Source organism: Mytilus trossulus, chromosome 3, assembly GCF_036588685.1.
Source record: "Mytilus trossulus isolate FHL-02 chromosome 3, PNRI_Mtr1.1.1.hap1, whole genome shotgun sequence".
NCBI classification, from domain to species: Eukaryota; Metazoa; Mollusca; class Bivalvia; order Mytilida; family Mytilidae; genus Mytilus; species Mytilus trossulus.
The window spans coordinates 46863701-46877291 of NC_086375.1; the positions used below are offsets into that span (position 1 = coordinate 46863701).

General features: G+C 36.1%; 1 protein-coding gene across 11 annotated transcripts in view; it reads right to left on the reverse strand.

Moving 5' to 3' along the window:
- The window catches only part of LOC134711637 (spectrin beta chain-like), a 50915-nt gene extending 50482 nt beyond the window's left edge, over nucleotides 1-433 (reverse strand). For 10 of the 11 annotated variants that reach the window (XM_063572379.1, XM_063572388.1, XM_063572385.1 and 7 more), the window contains exon 1: nucleotides 201-433. The gene's annotated coding sequence lies outside the window, so the exon portion shown is untranslated. Of the gene's footprint in view, nucleotides 1-28; nucleotides 53-200 lie in introns of those variants that run through there. The other variant, XM_063572378.1, reaches the window with a different exon arrangement.
- Nucleotides 434-13591: the final 13158 nt, after the last annotated feature.

The following is a 13591-nucleotide window of genomic DNA, read 5'->3' on the forward strand; positions in this document are numbered from 1 at the left end:
ATAGCTATTAAATATGGGCGAATTTTACCTGCTTCCTGAAAAACTGATCAAAGATCTACTATTCGGGTCAACATGTTTATCATTTTTCATCGATACATCACCGCCATGTTGAAAATATTGGCACCGGTTTTCCCACTGCTGCAAGTTTCATATTCAAGCCACGATGCAAAATTCAATTGACAGAAGACATTATACATTACCTGAATAATCTGTCTAAGTCCCCTTCTAGCAAAATTTAAATCCCTTTTAATATACGCAAGAGCAAGGTAAACACAACCGGCTTTTGGCTGCTGAAGATTTGCGGGAACCGACTCTGTAATTTCCGATTGAATGAAATATAGTGCGTGATCGGCGGTAGTTGTAATTTGATATTTCACTACATTTTCTTAATCTACTAGTACAAATCTCTAGTTTCACCATAATCTGTGCAGATATGCATATTAAAACTTTTTTAAGATAGATATTTTGTGTCGAAATATTTTATGCACTTTACAGGTAAGTTTGTTTATGCGCGCAATAATATATCAAATAGTTCGTCTGGATGATCTCATAACATTATGGGTTGTTACCGTATTTGTAGTAAAAAGAGAAAAAATATTTGAAAACGGCATTTTTATATTTATAAAACTACGAAATACGTGACAAACAAGAATTTATAAACAGAGACATAACAATACTTCGCTGTTTAAGTCAAAATCATTTTTTATTAAAAGGAGCATTACTGAGTTGGCAAGAATTAGTAACGTTAGACCCATGGGAAATCCACAAATGATATCATATTATGACATATATATGTTTACCAGGCAGCCGATTTTACTACAATTCTCATATTTTATTTATAACATAATAAAACTTATAACGTCTAAAGTAATAGTGTATAACATAACAAATTAGAATCGCATGGAATCGATAATATGTTACGTATTTTACAATTCGTGTGTATTTTTGTCTGGACGTCAAACCATAAAGATGACTTCCGAAGACTGCCGACGGACATGTAGGCCGATATAAACAAAATATGCAATTGAATTTTTCTACGTTTATTTGATTTCATATAGGTTAGCAATATATTTAACATTGCCATATAAAAAGCGCAGAGGTTTGGCTATCCACAAAACCAGTTCAACCCATCATGTTTTCCTAAAATGTCCTGTACCAGGTTAGGAATATGGCAGTTCTTATTAATAGTTCGTTTCTATGTATAATGCATTGTTGTTTGTTTTTTTGTTGTACTTCAATGTTCCGTTGTTTCTTTGTTTTCCTTTTATAGTTGATCAATGTGTTTCCATCGGTTTTAGTTTGTATCCCGGTTTTAAAGACTTCCTGATAAAGGTTTATCGTTGCTAGTTTCGTGAGTTTGCTTTAGCGTTGCTAGTTTCGTGCGTTTGCTTAAGCGTTCAATGAAAAATAGTGAAAATGAGGGTATATTGGAATGAGGGTAAATTGGATAGGAATGTTTTCTTGGAACAGGCAACCTTCACCGACCATGGCACTGACTCAATTTTTTTTAAGACGTTTGTGCACACTCTCCAGTGGCGGATCCAAGGGGGGGGGGTCCGGGGGTTGGAACCCCCCTTTTTTGGGGCCGATCAATGCATTTGAATGGGAGCATATAGTTGGAACCCCCCTTTTTAAAATGACTGGATCCGCCACTGCTCTCTCTCACACTACACGAGCCATCACGGATGTGACATTCACATTCTGACCGGACACAGCCGGCAAACGGACACCACACGTGTTGGAAAAAGACCAAGGGATGACTTCTATACCCCCATTCATTGGGAGGTACTGAAAAAGATTATATAATATATAATCATAATGTTGTTGTTGTTTAATGATTTCTTTTTATTCAATAAAAGAACAATTTTCTTGCAACAAGTAAGACTTATTGCTTTATCGTTTGAATTGGTTTGCATTTGTCATCTCGGGTCTTTTTAAGCCAAAATATCACCAAGGATTTGTATAGTGACAACATACAAATTCTTGATATCGTCAAGTGTTATTTTTTTTTTTTATTTTTCTCTGCAAAGAAAAAGAATCAAATGCATTCATTAACCGTGTCCAAACCCTTACTGTGTCTACATTTTTTCTCTCAACACAGTGTGACTTGCCCAACTGTGATCAACTGTACGGCGATTTCGCGGGCATCTTCTAGTTTGTTCTATTCAAATAGATTTAGACGGACCTTCATCGAGTTTGGTCATATGCTGTGATTCGTAACAAAACAGAATAAAGTCGACTATTAAAGGGGCACATTTAGTACCAATGGGAAGACCTATATATAGTTTGTATACAATTGTCAATTAACTTTATTGCCGAAATTTATTAATTGTTGGTTGTTTAACGTCCAGGGGCAAACATTTCTTTCATGCATGTTAAAGACGAGAATACATTAACAATACCTACAATAGGTAGTCAAAACGAAGGCCGTCCGGGATAGAGGGCAGTGCAAAGTTGGACTTACACTGGAAAATGAGGGTATATGTTATAAAGGCAGAAATATATCTGCCTTGCAACAGGCCACATAAGAACCCATCAACGATTGTTGCAATGTTTCTTAACGTGCAGAGCACGGTACTCTCTTTGAGAAGCAGCGGATTTAACAAACGTACAAAATGTTATCGAAGAGAAAATTGGCAGTTTTGGTCTTCTCATCACAGTTCCTATAAGTGTATCGAACATAGTTATCTTTCTCAGTTCAGAGGAAGACTTCATATGAATTACAAATCATGGGACTTTTTGGGCATAGATAACCGGAGACCAAGTTAAGCGATAACGGTGCTAGAACAACATAAATGATCACAAATGTTTTGTAAATACTGCAATCGACGCGAATTTTGTTGGATTTTGAGGAAAATGTATGCACTAATTCAACGGATATACTGTTGGTATTATAACGATAAAGTGTGTATTGTATACAATAAAATGTTATCTAATGTTTTATGTTTAAAGGGAAACTTCGCAAAAAAATTAAAAATTGATATTATGTCCATTCTGTATAAAAATGCTCAAATTTATAAATATTTAAGTTTTATTCCGCTAGATAAGAGATCACCATCGATTTTAAATTTTGAGTATCAGTTCTCGGCCTTCCGCCATTTTGTTATCTTGTCCAAATAAAAATCACGATATGTCTATAAACCACAAAGAAACAAAACTACAATAACCGATGTAGTCTTAATTACGTGTCGATATCTTGTCAATCGTACGGTTGTTTTATCTGACTAACTTACTTGATACGGACAATGTTCTTATTTTTTTAATAACCATATAGTCTGTTATTTTTAAACTGTTAATATTGGAATCGGTTAAAAAGTCATAGTTCAAATCATAAATAAGTGTTCCGTGAAAATTGTTTGCGAAAATCTAATTCGTTCATAATTCTTTAAAGTAATATACTTTATTCAAATAAATTAGGATCTTCGCTCCACTGATCACCCGCATGGCTTAAGGTATTACTCCCAAAGGTATTGTGAGGGGTGTAAGGTGACACGTCCAGGTATTCAAGCGATTTCCTGTCGGGCTTGCAAGTTCATGCATCGTTTCACTTCTGTAGGTATTGATCAGTGTACACGGCCGATAACTTATAACTGAACTATCAGGTACATGTATAATATACATCTCTGTCTTGCGTGTCCGAAAGTGATATAATATACTAGTCATTACTTAACTCATACGCTTGTTTATAAATAAAATTTCTGGTGTAAAGAATATTATTTATAAAAAAAAAATGATACAAAAAAAAAACAAAAAAAAATTGAAGATATATACAAATATACGTATTTTTTCCAAGGGTAAATTTGGAAAAATCAGAGACATATAATTGTATTATATGTCTCTGGGAAAATGTAATATTTACTCGTTGTCAATAGTAAAGGACATAGTTGGATCGGTAAACGGACAGAAAGTCACAGGACATAAAGTTACAAATTTGATAGGACGAAAAGTCACAGGACAAAAAGTCACAATTATTTTTTTGACAATTGTTTGAATATATAAGAGAAAGATCTTGAAATATTTTCTTTTTATTACATCTATTTATTTTTCAGTGTAGTACATTGTTCATAAGCTTTGTTAAATGAAAAGTTTTCAAATTTTAATCATGCAAAGGGGACATTTCTTGGCACCATGAAGCCATTTAAGTACAAAGTCACTTTGACATTTTGTTTTCAGAACAATTATTTGTTCATCATTGATATTTATTGAATAAATTTTAATTACAAAGTTGCTTTATATATAAGAGTTCAAGAAAAAAACAAAAACTTTGTTTTTAAAACTATTTTTTCTTGTTTAAAGAAAAATACTCTAAAAACTGAATTGTGACTTTTTGTCCGTGACTTTTTGTCTGTCACTTTTTGTCCTGTGACTTTCTGTCCTACATTCGTTGGATCATTCCAGAAATGTTGATTAAAAAAATGTGCGCACTTGTCGACGTATCATTTATACGCCCGGATAGAAAGTTACGGAACTACAGCGCAATTTAAAATATGTACATGTATACATTGAACATAAGAAAGAAACATACATTTTGTGCAAATTGGGGTAAAAGTTTTGTAAATAGACGTCACTAGTCCACGTATACTAACTATACAAATCCTTGCGTATACTAACAGTATGTAATCATCCAATTCGATAGACTATTGTATACCAAAAGAAGAAGAAGAAGAGGACTTATTTGATTTAAATACAGTTCGATCTATAACTTGCTTTGGTTCATCGAAGTTATGAACATAGTAAAATCACAGATTTATATATCAATTAGATTGTTCTCGAATAAAGAAAGAAATTCGTCATCACCACAATTGTTCCGACATATGCGAGACTGGACGTACACTAATAATCCCCGAGGGATGTGAATATTTTCTAGGAAAGCTATTGAGTATTAAAGTTTCAAATAATTTTCGGGATTTAATAAGTATTTTCTTTCTTGATATTCAATGACAGCAAATTTAAAGAATAAACTGCTTTTCAGATATTTGTCCGCTTTAGGGGTATTCTTGCCAGTTGAACAGACTTTATAATTACATTCAAAAATAGGGAAAGATGACATTAAATTCGTTGTCTTTTGTTTTTAAACATCTTTGGTCAAATAGTTATTAAGTATTATACGTTGTGAGACGAAGACTATTTTAAAAAGGACGTCCCCGATTATGATTAAATTTGGTTGACGTTTTTCACACTTGATAAAGAATATCTATTCGTAATTTTTCGATTCCATTCCAAGAAGACCTTAAATTTGCTGTCAATTTTTAAAAACTTCTCAAGTAGAAAAATATTTTTTCTTTATTCGTTCATATTATATTCCGCTTCGGTAGAGTTATCTTCAGTGAGTTCCAGTTATTAATTTATACGTGGCTTTTAAAAAGTATAAATCTAAGTGTTCTTATTCATTTATTTGCCTAATAAAAAAAAAAAAAAAACTTTGGTAAAGCTATTTATAATTTCTAAGTTCTCCTTTTTATTAGATATCACTCAAGGACAAAAGGTGTACATCATTTCAATCGGACATATGGTTTAAGTTTCCCGTCTTTAACCGAAAATTGTGTATTTCTTAGTAAATTAACTTATTTGAATTAAAATAAATAATAGCACCAAACATAATTAAATAATTCCACGGCGATCAATTTTTATTTGTCACCAACTTGAATATATATTTTAAATATGTATATTGAATGCTCCCTTGTCTTATAATTCACTGATCCGAATAGACAGTCACACCCGGCAAGATGTGCCCGAGAGGCGTGGTTAAATACCGAAGTGCAAATAACAATTTACCTTTCAACAAGCCATCTACGAGTATTGCCACAGAACCGTGAATACACACATCGTATCAACGAAGTCATAGCAGAGATAGTAAAAGGTCAATAAGAGTACACCAACATATTGTCTTTACAGATTATTGTACTTTTACTTTGTTCACCTTATCAGTCCGAAAATATATTAATTAAAAATAAATTTATAACTTTTTGTGTTGTCTACAAAAATAATTCGAATATATACGTTTAACATAGAAAATTTATCTCATGAATATGTACAATTGAACGTCTGTGCGTTTTATCTTCTTATTATCGGATGGTTATTTAGATAAAGCGTAAGTCATCGGCGCGCTTACGATTACGTTAAAATATGATTAAAAACCAAGACTTTTAATGAGTGTATTTTAAATCCCGGCATGCAAAAACCAGGAGAAAACGTCACGACCTACAGGAAGTAGTTAATATTTTTTCATTAAATATTGAATTTCTCCTTTATTACTGCACATATAGCAATAAAACTTTGTGAATATATATATTATGTCATAATGAACATATTTAAACCATAAGTGAAAAATCGTGAATTTTCCCTTTAATTATAGTTGATTGCAACCAATGCATAACGACAGGATAGATTGTCTAGCATTTCTTAGAACTTGGATCTCTTAAAATGTGTAATTGTTTGGATGCTTCTTACATTTTGTTTAGTAAATGTCAGGGTTATTTTCTTATGCTTACTTGGTTATAACTATATATTTAGATTTAAAACCTTCAGAAAACATCCAATCAAATTAAGAATTATGTATACAATTTTAACTCTGCATAGATCTGCATATGTTTATTTTTTGCAGAGGTCAGTCTTATTTGCAGTGCTTGAGCAAACAAAAAAGAGCAAAAAAAAAGCACGCGAACCAACCAAAGTCCTACTCCTAGTCAAACGTTCGTGAAAGTTGTATTGGGTAAGCATACTGGATAGATGTTTAAAAATGTTTAGGGCGGTACAACACATATACATATGAAGTTTTCTAGTAAAATGTTCGTCACTATCGCAAGTGTTTTGCCATCATATGTTTTTTTTTTTAAAGTTTATTCACTATACATGTGAAGGCATGTAAAGGCATTCAAATACGTAATTATATAGTTGATATGACTGAATTGATGAGCCACGGATTTAGTCAAAAGTTTTGGTTAGAATGATAATAAACTATGGAGGTCCCCCATAATTCGATTTCATTTGTGATCTCCTTAAATGATTTAAAGCCATGTTCAAGGTCATTAAGTTGAATTGTTGAGGTCCTCCATGATTTATTATCATTATAACTTATACAACGGACCTCCATACACATTTAAGGACATCATGACAATGATTTGTTTACTAATTATATTGACTAATTACTTGCGGAGATTCTGAAATATTTTGAACTGAAATATTTCAAAATATTCCAGGAACCGACGTTGTTTAACGACCTTAAATATAGTGATTAGGAAATATCGAAATCAAATAATGGAGGGCCTGAAGTATCTCAGGACATACAAAAAGTTCATTTAATGGAGGTGCTGGTATATTTCAAGAAGTCCTCAGTGACCAATGGATTATCATGACTTACTTTCCTCCTTAACTGAAGTCAATTGAAACTAAACTATCTCTTCTTATATTTATATATTAAAATTTTAACCACATCCAAGCTTCCTACATGTTTGGCTGCTCAGTTTAGTTCCTTTGCCCCTTGGTTTTATTCAATTTATTGGACTCAAGCTTATCTTATGTGTGCAATTACAGAAAAAATGTGCATATTGAAATAAGTATTATACAATCTCCTTGTGTCAACTGTGTTTTGGTGCTGCTGTGAACCCAATGGAACCATCCAACCAATAGCTTGTTTCAAATGTGTTGTGGTGCTGCTGGTGATCTATCAGTCCTCAATGGAACCATCCAACAAACAGCTTGTTTCCACTGGGTTTTGATGCTGCTTGTGAACTATCAGTCCTCAATGGTACCACCCAACCAACAGCGTGTTTCTGCTGCTGACGAACTTTCAATCCTCAATGATACCATCCATTCAATAGCTTGTTTCAAATGTGTTTTGATGCTGCTGATGAACTATCAGTCCTCAATGGTACCATCCAACCAACAGCTTGTTTCCACTAGGTTTTGATGCTGCTTGTGAACTATCAGTCCTCAATGGTACCATTTAACCAACAGCGTGTTTCTGCTGCTGACGAACTTTCAATCCTCTATGGTACCATCCAACCAACAGCTTGTTTCCACTGGGTTATGATACTGCTTGTGAACTATCAGTTCTCAATGGTCCAATCGAACCAATAGCTGTTTTTAAATGTGTTATCTTTCTGCTTGTGAACTATCAGTCCTCAATGGTACCATCCAACCAACACTTTGTTTCCACATGGTTTTGATGCTGCTTTTGAACTATCAGTTCTCAATGGTTCTATCGAACCAATAGCTTGTTTTAAATGTGTTATCGTGCTGCTTGTGAACTATCCGTCCTCAATGGTACCATCCAACCAACAGTTTTTTTTCCACTGGGTTTTGATGCTGCTTGTGAACTATCAGTCCTCAATGGTACCATTCACTCAATAGATTGTTTACACTTGGCTCTGCTGCTGCTGGTGAACTATCAGTCGTCAATGGTACCATTCAACCCAATAGCTTGTTTCAAATGTGTTATCGTGCTGCTGGTGAACTATCAGTCCTAAATGGTACCATCCAACCAACACTTTGTTTCCACAGGGTTTTGATGCTGCTTTTGAACTATCAGTTCTCAATGGTTCTATCGAACCAATAGCTTGTTTTAAATGTGTTATCGTGCTGCTTGTGAACTATCAGTCATCAATGGTACCATCCAACCAACACTTTGTTTCCACAGGGTTTTGATGCTGCTTTTGAACTATCAGTTCTCAATGGTTCTATCGAACCAATAGCTTGTTTAAAGTGTGTTATCGTGCTGCTTGTGAACAATCAGTCCTCAATGGTACCATCCAACCAACAGTTTTTTTCCACTGGGTTTTGATGCTGCTTGTGAACTATCAGTCCTCAACGGTACCATTCACTCAATAGATTGTTTACACTTGGCTCTGCTGCTGCTGGTGAACTATCAGTCCTAAATGGTACCATCCAACCAACACTTTGTTTCCACAGGGTTTTGATGCTGCTTTTGAACTATCAGTTCTCAATGGTTCTATCGAACCAATAGCTTGTTTTAAATGTGTTATCGTGCTGCTTGTGAACTATCAGTCCTCAATGGTACCATCAAACCAACACTTTGTTTCCACAGGGTTTTGATGCTGCTTTTGAATTATCAGTTCTCAATAGTTCTATCGAACCAATAGCTTGTTTTAAATGTGTTATCGTGTTGCTTGTGAACTATCAGTCCTCAATGGTACCATCCAACCAACAGTTTGTTTCCACTGGGTTTTGATGCTGCTTGTGAACTATCAGTCCTCAATGGTACCATTCACTCAATAGATTGTTTACACTTGGCTCTGCTGCTGCTGGTGAACTATCAGTCGTCAATGGTACCATTCAACCCAATAGCTTGTTTCAAATGTGTTATCGTGCTGCTGGTGAACTATCAGTCCTAAATGGTACCATCCAACCAACACTTTGTTTCCACAGGGTTTTGATGCTGCTTTTGAACTATCAGTTCTCAATGGTTCTATCGAACCAATAGCTTGTTTTAAATGTGTTATCGTGCTGCTTGTGAACTATCAGTCATCAATGGTACCATCCAACCAACACTTTGTTTCCACAGGGTTTTGATGCTGCTTTTGAACTATCAGTTCTCAATGGTTCTATCGAACCAATAGCTTGTTTAAAGTGTGTTATCGTGCTGCTTGTGAACAATCAGTCCTCAATGGTACCATCCAACCAACAGTTTTTTTCCACTGGGTTTTGATGCTGCTTGTGAACTATCAGTCCTCAACGGTACCATTCACTCAATAGATTGTTTCCACTGGGTTATGATACTGCTTGTGAACTATCAGTTCTCAATGGTCCAATCGAACCAATAGCTGTTTTTAAATGTGTTATCTTTCTGCTTGTGAACTATCAGTCCTCAATGGTACCATCCAACCAACACTTTGTTTCCACATGGTTTTGATGCTGCTTTTGAACTATCAGTTCTCAATGGTTCTATCGAACCAATAGCTTGTTTTAAATGTGTTATCGTGCTGCTTGTGAACTATCCGTCCTCAATGGTACCATCCAACCCACAGTTTTTTTTCCACTGGGTTTTGATGCTGCTTGTGAACTATCAGTCCTCAATGGTACCATTCACTCAATAGATTGTTTACACTTGGCTCTGCTGCTGCTGGTGAACTATCAGTCGTCAATGGTACCATTCAACCCAATAGCTTGTTTCAAATGTGTTATCGTGCTGCTGGTGAACTATCAGTCCTAAATGGTACCATCCAACCAACACTTTGTTTCCACAGGGTTTTGATGCTGCTTTTGAACTATCAGTTCTCAATGGTTCTATCGAACCAATAGCTTGTTTTAAATGTGTTATCGTGCTGCTTGTGAACTATCAGTCATCAATGGTACCATCCAACCAACACTTTGTTTCCACAGGGTTTTGATGCTGCTTTTGAACTATCAGTTCTCAATGGTTCTATCGAACCAATAGCTTGTTTAAAGTGTGTTATCGTGCTGCTTGTGAACAATCAGTCCTCAATGGTACCATCCAACCAACAGTTTTTTTCCACTGGGTTTTGATGCTGCTTGTGAACTATCAGTCCTCAATGGTACCATTCACTCAATAGATTGTTTACACTTGGCTCTGCTGCTGCTTGTGAACTATCAGTCGTCAATGGTAACATTCAACCCAATAGCTTGTTTCAAATGTGTTATCGTGCTGCTGGTGAACTATCAGTCCTAAATGGTACCATCCAACCAACACTTTGTTTCCACAGGGTTTTGATGCTGCTTTTGAACTATCAGTTCTCAATGGTTCTATCGAACCAATAGCTTGTTTTAAATGTGTTATCGTGCTGCTTGTGAACTATCAGTCATCAATGGTACCATCCAACCAACACTTTGTTTCCACAGGGTTTTGATGCTGCTTTTGAACTATCAGTTCTCAATGGTTCTATCGAACCAATAGCTTGTTTAAAGTGTGTTATCGTGCTGCTTGTGAACAATCAGTCCTCAATGGTACCATCCAACCAACAGTTTTTTTCCACTGGGTTTTGATGCTGCTTGTGAACTATCAGTCCTCAACGGTACCATTCACTCAATAGATTGTTTCCACTGGGTTATGATACTGCTTGTGAACTATCAGTTCTCAATGGTCCAATCGAACCAATAGCTGTTTTTAAATGTGTTATCTTTCTGCTTGTGAACTATCAGTCCTCAATGGTACCATCCAACCAACACTTTGTTTCCACATGGTTTTGATGCTGCTTTTGAACTATCAGTTCTCAATGGTTCTATCGAACCAATAGCTTGTTTTAAATGTGTTATCGTGCTGCTTGTGAACTATCCGTCCTCAATGGTACCATCCAACCCACAGTTTTTTTTCCACTGGGTTTTGATGCTGCTTGTGAACTATCAGTCCTCAATGGTACCATTCACTCAATAGATTGTTTACACTTGGCTCTGCTGCTGCTGGTGAACTATCAGTCGTCAATGGTACCATTCAACCCAATAGCTTGTTTCAAATGTGTTATCGTGCTGCTGGTGAACTATCAGTCCTAAATGGTACCATCCAACCAACACTTTGTTTCCACAGGGTTTTGATGCTGCTTTTGAACTATCAGTTCTCAATGGTTCTATCGAACCAATAGCTTGTTTTAAATGTGTTATCGTGCTGCTTGTGAACTATCAGTCATCAATGGTACCATCCAACCAACACTTTGTTTCCACAGGGTTTTGATGCTGCTTTTGAACTATCAGTTCTCAATGGTTCTATCGAACCAATAGCTTGTTTAAAGTGTGTTATCGTGCTGCTTGTGAACAATCAGTCCTCAATGGTACCATCCAACCAACAGTTTTTTTCCACTGGGTTTTGATGCTGCTTGTGAACTATCAGTCCTCAACGGTACCATTCACTCAATAGATTGTTTACACTTGGCTCTGCTGCTGCTGGTGAACTATCAGTCCTAAATGGTACCATCCAACCAACACTTTGTTTCCACAGGGTTTTGATGCTGCTTTTGAACTATCAGTTCTCAATGGTTCTATCGAACCAATAGCTTGTTTTAAATGTGTTATCGTGCTGCTTGTGAACTATCAGTCCTCAATGGTACCATCAAACCAACACTTTGTTTCCACAGGGTTTTGATGCTGCTTTTGAATTATCAGTTCTCAATAGTTCTATCGAACCAATAGCTTGTTTTAAATGTGTTATCGTGTTGCTTGTGAACTATCAGTCCTCAATGGTACCATCCAACCAACAGTTTGTTTCCACTGGGTTTTGATGCTGCTTGTGAACTATCAGTCCTCAATGGTACCATTCACTCAATAGATTGTTTACACTTGGCTCTGCTGCTGCTGGTGAACTATCAGTCGTCAATGGTACCATTCAACCCAATAGCTTGTTTCAAATGTGTTATCGTGCTGCTGGTGAACTATCAGTCCTAAATGGTACCATCCAACCAACACTTTGTTTCCACAGGGTTTTGATACTGCTTTTGAACTATCAGTTCTCAATGGTTCTATCGAACCAATAGCTTGTTTTAAATGTGTTATCGTGCTGCTTGTGAACTATCAGTCATCAATGGTACCATCCAACCAACACTTTGTTTCCACAGGGTTTTGATGCTGCTTTTGAACTATCAGTTCTCAATGGTTCTATCGAACCAATAGCTTGTTTAAAGTGTGTTATCGTGCTGCTTGTGAACAATCAGTCCTCAATGGTACCATCCAACCAACAGTTTTTTTTCCACTGGGTTTTGATGCTGCTTGTGAACTATCAGTCCTCAACGGTACCATTCACTCAATAGATTGTTTCCACTGGGTTATGATACTGCTTGTGAACTATCAGTTCTCAATGGTCCAATCGAACCAATAGCTGTTTTTAAATGTGTTATCTTTCTGCTTGTGAACTATCAGTCCTCAATGGTACCATCCAACCAACACTTTGTTTCCACATGGTTTTGATGCTGCTTTTGAACTATCAGTTCTCAATGGTTCTATCGAACCAATAGCTTGTTTTAAATGTGTTATCGTGCTGCTTGTGAACTATCCGTCCTCAATGGTACCATCCAACCAACAGTTTTTTTTTCCACTGGGTTTTGATGCTGCTTGTGAACTATCAGTCCTCAATGGTACCATTCACTCAATAGATTGTTTACACTTGGCTCTGCTGCTGCTGGTGAACTATCAGTCGTCAATGGTACCATTCAACCCAATAGCTTGTTTCAAATGTGTTATCGTGCTGCTGGTGAACTATCAGTCCTAAATGGTACCATCCAACCAACACTTTGTTTCCACAGGGTTTTGATGCTGCTTTTGAACTATCAGTTCTCAATGGTTCTATCGAACCAATAGTTTGTTTTAAATGTGTTATCGTGCTGCTTGTGAACTATCAGTCATCAATGGTACCATCCAACCAACACTTTGTTTCCACAGGGTTTTGATGCTGCTTTTGAACTATCAGTTCTCAATGGTTCTATCGAACCAATAGCTTGTTTAAAGTGTGTTATCGTGCTGCTTGTGAACAATCAGTCCTCAATGGTACCATCCAACCAACAGTTTTTTTCCACTGGGTTTTGATGCTGCTTGTGAACTATCAGTCCTCAACGGTACCATTCACTCAATAGATTGTTTACACTTGGCTCTGCTGCTGCTGGTGAACTATCAGTCCTAAATGGTACCATCC